The sequence below is a fragment of the Lactuca saligna genome, chromosome 6 (genome assembly GCF_052625555.1).
Source record: "Lactuca saligna cultivar CGN05327 chromosome 6, ASM5262555v1, whole genome shotgun sequence".
Lineage (NCBI taxonomy): Eukaryota > Viridiplantae > Streptophyta > Magnoliopsida > Asterales > Asteraceae > Lactuca > Lactuca saligna.
This window is the reverse complement of record NC_136422.1, coordinates 102,134,199-102,142,697: the sequence shown is the minus strand read 5'-3', so window position 1 is coordinate 102,142,697 and position 8,499 is coordinate 102,134,199.

Sequence of the window (8,499 nt, the reverse complement as noted above, 5' to 3'; positions counted from 1 at the left end):
TGGGGCCATAAACTCCTTTAAGGAGTGTTTCTATGCCTTAAACCCTTCCAAGAATTTAACCACCAAGTTGGAATAATTCTAGGAATCATTTGGAACTTCAAAACACACAATACCCCCGTGGTTGGGAGTTTACGTCCGTAAACTCAAGATTTTACAACCGTAAACTCCATGTGTGATGATATATGGAGAGTAAACTCATATATAGGGTCCTTTGGAACCCTAAACCCATGTACCTTGTCCCACAATAGCTTAAATGCAATCCTTAGGGCTTAAAGCACTTATATAAAGTGTTTATTATGTTCTAGGATGTCTTAACATTATCAATTAGTAATTTAAGTCTAATTGAGTGCATATATGTGTGATTATATGTTCATTAGGATCGTAGTGTGTGTACAAGTCCTCACTTGACACCTAACAATCCTACACTGTCCAGTTCATCTAAACTACCAACTACAGGTGAGTTCATACCCCTTAATCAATGTTTTAATAGTTTTTAAATGTTTTATGGGGGGGGGGGGGGGATACAAGTAGAATTATGCTAGTTACTATATCAATCACATGTGATTAGTAAGCAACATTCAAATGATTGGCTACTCATTATCCATTTTACTAAACAACTTTCCTTCAAATGATTTTCATAAACATTTTATATGATTACAACTCCTTGTTAAGTTGTACACTTTACTCTGTACGCTTCATTTCAAACTCATTTACAATTGTGTTTCAAACAAATGTTCTTGTATACTTTAAACTGTTTTATCAAACCTATGCTTTCAAACCGTATTATAGATTGACATCAAGTCGATCTTTTCTTAAGATAATAATTATGTTCAAAGGTTTTACAAAACATACTTTATGCTTTTATGTTATAAATTGCATGCCTATATACGCATATTTATATGAGTAATGTTTAAAAGACTTAGGAAGGCTATCCACCCTATTTCCTTTTCGCGCTTGAGATGTGGTCTGGTGGGATATCGGGTACCCGTCCGAAGGTCGTTTAAATATTAGTTATATATCATGTGTACATATATGGTCATAAAGGTTCTTCCAGTTCATTCAATACCCTTGGGTAGCAAGGGTATACATCCATGTTCACACGTACCAGTTGAATTACTAGTAAACTACCATAAGGGTAGTTTAGGAAGATACTAGAACAATTACTAGAACACAATATCATACTATGAGTCAGTTCATTCATGTCACACCCCAAAAACCGAAGGCGGAATCATTTCCGGGGTTGACTCCACGTTGAGTATCAAATCCAATGCACATATTAAGTAAGTAAAACAACCATTACATTACATAATAAAAAGTTTTGCAGTTGTTTCAAAAGTAAAGTTTGTACAGTTGTGATACATAGTATATATAAACAAAATGAAACGGATCTTCATGTACTCCGTCTTCGAGCAAAAGGAATTGTGTTTCAAACAAATGTTCTTGTATACTTTAAACTGTTTTATCAAACCCATGCTTTCAAACCGTATTATAGATTGACATCAAGTCGATCTTTTCTTAAGATAATAATTATGTTCAAAGGTTTTACAAAACATACTTTATGCTTTTATGTTATAAATTGCATGCCTATATACACATATTTATATGAGTAATGTTTAAAGACTTAGGAAGGCTATCCACCCTATTTCCTTTTCGCGCTTGAGATGTGGTCTGGTGGGATATCGGGTACCCGTCCGAAGGTCGTTTAAATATTAGTTATATATCATGTGTACATATATGGTCATAAAGGTTCTTCCAGTTCATTCAATACCCTTGGGTAGCAAGGGTATACATCCATGTTCATACGTACCAGTTGAATTACTAGTAAACTACCATAGGGGTAGTTTAGGAAGATACTAGAACAATTACTAGAACACAATATCATACTATGAGTCAGTTCATTCATGTCAGACCCCGAAAACCGAAGGCGGAATCATTTCCGGGGTTGACTCCATGTTGAGTATCAAATCCAATGCACATAGTAAGTAAAGTAAAACAACCATTACATTACATAATAAAAAGTTTTGCAGTTGTTTCAAAAGTAAAGTTTGTACAGTTGTGATACATAGTATATATAAACAAAATGAAACGGATCTTCATGTACTCTGTCTTCGAGCAAAAGGATCTTCGGGTACCTGTTCTAACGTCGACCTGAGAACACAAGCGGTTTGAAAATCAGCATAAAGCTGGTGAGTTCATAAGCGGTTTTGTTTTACGAAAATGTATCGGTCTCCTTTCTGTTTCTGAAATGTTATGTACACCAAGAAAATCCTGTATTTTCTTAAAAGTTGGTTATTGTTTCACAAGTGTAAAGTATAGTAAGTTTGTACACTGAAAACATGTTTATTCATGTGAAAATATATAGTTGGTTATCTGACTGGTTAAACTATTCTGTTTACTTATCATGTATTACCAGGAAAGTCCCATACTTTCCTTATTGTATGTTACAAATTGTAAAAGATATAATGTTATCCAGTTTGTTATTCTTTCTAGTTATGTAAGTGTTACCCAGGAAAGCCCCATGCTTTCCTGCATGTATGTATCTAATGTAAACGATGTTAAAGATGTAAAAGATGTAATCGTGATTAGGTTTCATGTTTTCCCCAGGAAAGTACCGTACTTTCCTGAATGTTAGTTACAGTAAGTAAAAGACGTAAAAGATGTAAACGATGTATAAAGTAATCCATTATTACTGTAAGTAAATCTCTGTTATCCTAATTGCGAGTTCCATAACCATACAATAGACTGAAACATGTGGCAATAAGAAGTCCACATGTGGCAATAAGTCATCCACATACTTATGACTTTCGTCACCCTTGAACCATTTCGGTTCGACTATAGCTAGCAGCCAGGTGTGGGTTAGTCAGCCCCATATAGATCTATACACTCAAGTCATGCTCTCTAAATACCAGAGATTCTGGTTATGGGTGTAGTCCTCCACTCGCGTAATCTGGGTGGACTGTTCTCCGAGGACGTGTCTCCAATCATACAGGAATAACAAATTTACTAGTAATAATATGATAGTCCTCCACTCGTATATGTGTGGGGAGTGTTACCGAGGACAAAACAGTGTACAGGTGTTATATTCAAATGTTTAATGTTATGCTTTTAACTGATAAAATGTGTAAAACCATTTGTGAAATATATGTATAACAAACTAGTTTAAAGACTTATTTCACAAATATATGTTACATGATCTGTATGTTCGATCTGTTATCAGTTGTAGTAATCAGTTATAAAAGCATAATAATATGAAACACACATTTGAAAACATGTTTTGAGTACAAGTATTCCCTTGCACTTTTCTTGTGTCCCCCCCCCCCCCCCCTGAAAACAGTGAAAAACAGTGAAAAAGGGTAGGGGTATGAACTCACCGGACTCAGAAACGTGTCGGTTTTGAATGCTATACGTCAGTTCAGGGTTTGATTACTCGCGATGATCCTATGTAAAATGATATAATGTCCATATATATACAATTAGAAATACATTCACTAATCATATGGAACATTACACTCCAATGAGGTTAAACACCTCAAAACGAGCGTTCGGAGTGACCCGGGTGACATCTTCGGACTTGTAATGGCACTAGGGACTTGGAACTTGATTTACTCCCCATAAGTAAACATTTAAATGAGTTTACAATTATGGAACACACACATACATGAGTTTACGGCCGTAAAATCATGTGGGTGTGGTTTTGATGGTTTAAGGGCTCAAATGGACATAGGGGTTGCTAGAATGGATTTTCTAAATTGCCTTGGAACACTTGGAATGAATTTAAATCATCAAAATGATTATTTTATGGGAGTTTACGGCCCAGTATAGGCTCCTGGCCGTAAACTCCTTAATCCTCATGAAAATGGTGTTTAATGTTGTTTAAACAAATCACATGTGATTAATAGAATTATTCCAAGGCCTAGCATGAGTTTTATGGGACATTTGAGGGGTGTTATGGAGTTTACGGCCCATGAGACCCTCCTCATGGCCGTAAACTCTAATGTAGGGTCATACAAAGTGTTTCAAGGTCTAGAACTTGCATAGAAGCGCTTCTAAAATTCATCTAAAGGCTTTAGGGGTGTTTAGTTTGCATTCTAACACCAAACGTTTTGGAGTTTACGGCCCAAGAACAAGCCTTGGCCATAAACTCTTAGAAATCCCATGAATGATGTGTTTTAGGCCCTTAAAGTATTTTTGGTTGGTCCCTTGATTTATTCCAAGGCTTTTGGTGGTGTTGGATGGCTTTCTAACACTTTAGAATTGGATTTATGTCACATTTTGGGGAGTTTACGGCCCAAGCACTATCCTTGGCCGTAAACTCACATAAGTCCCCCAAATTTCATGTTTCAAGTGTCAAAATGCTTACACTAAGGTCTTATAATTCATATCTAAGAAATAGAAGTGATTTGGAAGGGTTTTAGGGCATGAAAAACCCCTTTTACTTGAGTTTACGGCCTAAGCTTATGCCTTGGCCGTAAACTCCTTCAAATGGCTCAAAATCATAGTTTTAAATGTTCTAAGTCCATATCTTGAAGTCCCATAGCCATATCTAAAGTCCAATTGAGTTTAGGAAGGAGTTTAAGGGCTTAAAACCCCATTTAATGGAGTTTACGGCCCAAGCTTGTTCCTTGGCCGTAAACTCATGTTCTTGGTCCTAAAACTCAATTAATTCATCAATTTGAAGACTAAAGCTGTTGAATAACATGTTAGGGAGGTTACCTTAAAGATTTGAAGCCTTAAACTTGTGATTTGGACCTTAATTCTAGCTTGAGGAGAGAGGTTGTTAGGGTTTAGTGAGAAATTGGCCAAAGGCTTCAAATGAAGTCTTAAACACGTTTCTATAGTGTTTAAGTTTTGGACACGATGGAATTCTACCCGATACCGGTGTTAGACGAGGTTTTTGGTCGTACCCGATTGAGTTACCGTAACCCGATACGGTAATTTCTAGAGATATTCCGATCACTAGATTTAGGTGTTAAAATGATTTCTAAATGTATTAAGACACCCATTAAGTCATTTTAAATGTGTACTAGATAATGACTTAATTAAACGGAAGATCGGAAATCGAAAATCGGAACGACGATCGGTTGCGCGAATTGTACTATGAAAGAGTTACAATAAAATGATACGGAAATTTCGGGTTGTTACATTATCCCCCCGTTAAAGGGAATTTCGTCCCGAAATTCAAGTTTAGAACATAAGACAAGATACAAATCATGGATAAGAAAACAGTTGTGGATACTTCTGTTTCATTGAATCTTCCCGTTCCCAAGTGAATTCCGGTCCCCGCTTGGCATTCCAGCGAACCTTCACTAACTGGATGCGACTTTGTTTTGTACATTTGACTTCTCGATCCATGATTTCGATCGGTTCCTCCACAAAGTTGAGGTTTTCATTGATCTCGATCTCGTCTAAGGGAATTGTTAGGGTTTCATCGGATAGGCACTTTTTGAGATTTGAAACATGGAAGACAGGATGAATGTTACTGAGTTCGTGAGGTAAATGAAGTTTATAGGCAACTGGACTGATCCTGGAGAGGATCTCAAAGGGTCCAATGTACCTCGGATTAAGTTTCCCACGCTTACCAAAGCGTACAGTGCCTTTCCAGGGCGAGACTTTTAACAGAACACGGTCTCCAACCTGGAATTCTAGTAGTTTCCGACGATTATCAGCGTAACTCTTTTGACGATCACGTGAGGCTTTCAGTCGGTTACGGATTTGAATGATCTTTTCGGTGGTTTCGCGGATGATTTCAGGACCAGTGAGAGCACTGTCGGGGACTCGACTCCTGGCTAACTGTGTATCCCCCACCTCGGCCCAACACAGAGGGGATCTGCACTTACGACTGTATAGAGCTTCGAACGGAGCAGCCCTAATGCTGGTGTGGTAATTGTTGTTGTACGAGAACTCGATCAAGGATAGATGTGTATCCCACGACTTTCTAAAGTCAATGACACATGCCCGAAGCATGTCCTCCAGGGTTTGGATTGTTCTCTCACTCTGTCCATCGGTCTGAGGATGATATGCCGGGCTCATATCTAGTTTGGTTCCAAGGGCTTTCTGAAGAGATTGCCAGAATCTGGAGGTAAACCTACTATCTCGATCAGAGATAATGGATACAGGTATACCGTGTAGACGTACTACCTCCTAGATGTAGATTCGCGCGAGTCTCTCCATCTTGAATGATTCTTTGATCGGGATGAAGTGAGCGGATTTTGTCAAGCGATTGACCATTACCCAAATGGTATCGTACCCACTCGAACACTTGGGTAGTTTGGTGATGAAGTCCATGGTAATCATCTCCCATTTCCACTCGGGAATCTCGGGTTGTTGGAGTAGACCTGAAGGCTTCTGATGTTCGACTTTGACTTTGGCGCAAGTCAGACACTTTCCCACAAATGTAGCTATCTCAGCTTTCATGTTCGGCCACCAGTATTGTTTCTTGAGATCCAGGTACATCTTATCCGAACCCGGGTGAACAGAGTATTTGGTTCTGTGTGCTTCCTCCATGACTATTTCCCTGAATCCACCGGATTTGGGAATCCAGATTCGATTCATGAAACAGTGAACTTCGTCACCTCTGATCTCAAGTTTCTTTTCTATCCCTCTCATGGTTTCATCTGACACGTTCTCGGGTTTGAGGGCTGTAAACTGAGCTTCTCGGATTTGCATGGGTAAGTTGGAATGGATAGTCATCGTCTGGTTCCTCACTTTGTGGCCTGCACTATCCTTTCGGCTAAGGGCATCTGCTACCACATTGGCCTTGCCGGGGTGGTAACGGATTTCACACTCATAATCACTGAGTAATTCTACCCATTGCCGTTGCCTCATGTTTAAGTCTTTTTGATTAAAGATGTGTTGCAAACTCTTGTGATCAGTGAATATTGTGCACTTAGTTCCGTAGAGATAATGTCTCCAAATCTTCAATGCGAAGACTACTGCTCCTAGTTCCAAGTCGTGTGTGGTATAGTTGACCTCGTGTGCTTTCAGCTGTCTAGAGGCATAGGCAATCACCTTTCCTCTTTGCATAAGCACACAACCTAAACCTTGATTAGACGCATCGCAGAAGACAACGAAATCCTCTGTCCCTTCAGGTAGAAACAGAACAGGCGTGCTGCATAGGGCTTTCTTTAATTTTTGGAATGCGGTTTCTTGTTTATCACCCCAACAAAAGGGTACAACTTTCTTTGTTAGAGTGGTTAAAGGTTTGGCGATTTTGGAAAAGTTCTGAATGAATCGTCGATAGTAGCCGGCGAGACCCAAGAATTGACGAATTTCTGTGGGTGCTTTCGGTGCCGACTAATTCTCTATCGCTTTAATCTTGGAAGGATCTACATGAATACCCTCCTCGCTTACTACGTGACCGAGGAAAGTTACCTTCCGTATCCAGAATTCACATTTGGAAAATTTCGCGTAAAGCTTTTTGGATCTAAGAGTTTCCAACACTAGCCTCAAGTGTTGCTTGTGGTCTTCTTCACTTCGGGAGTAGACGAGAATGTCATCAATGAACACGATGACGAATTTGTCTAAGAAGGGACGGCACACCCGGTTCATCAGGTCCATAAACACAGCCGGTGCATTGGTTAGACCGAAGGGCATCACTACGAATTCGTAGTGTCCATACCGAGTCCTAAAAGCTGTCTTGGGAACATCATTCTCCTGGACTCGTAACTGATGGTACCCTGACCGAAGGTCTATCTTGGAAAAATAGTTGGCTCCCTGGAGTTGATCGAAGAGGTCTTCTATTCTTGGAAGAGGATATCGGTTCTTAACGGTTAATTTGTTCAGTTCACGATAGTCGATACACATCCGAAAGGATCCATCTTTCTTTTTGACAAACAGAATCGGAGCTCCCCAGGGTGAGGAACTTGGTCTAATGAATCCTTTACTGAGCAACTCATTGAGTTGACTGGATAACTCCTGCATTTCCGCTGGAGCTAAGCGATACGGAGATTTTGCTATGGGAGTAGCTCCAGGAATTAGGTCAATACGGAACTCGACCTGACGTTCGGGAGGAATTCCTGGAAGTTCTTCGGGAAACACATCGGGAAAGTTACAGACTTCGGGGATGCTCGCGAGGTCTCTAACTTCTTGTTTCTCGTTGATCACATGAGCTAAGAATGCAACACACTCCTTTCAAAGGAGCTTTCGAGCTTTGATGCAAGAAATGATATGAAGGTTGGAACTGGGTTTATCGCCATAGATTACAAGAGTTTGATCCGAAGGAAGGTTGAGACGGATAGCTTTTTCGTAACAAAGAATGTCAGCATGATTGGGGCTCAACCAATCCATGCCAATGATAATATCAAAGCTCTTAATGGAAACGGGCATGAGATCTATAGGAAATGAGTGATCATTTAGGATAAGCGTACAACCTATGAATACATCGTTAGCGCTTTCTTTCTCACCGTTAGCCATCTCGACAGTAAATGTTTCGGTTAGTGGTTGAGGATTTGGTTTTAGATTATGTTTGAATGCATGACTAATAAAACTCCTTCCAGCACC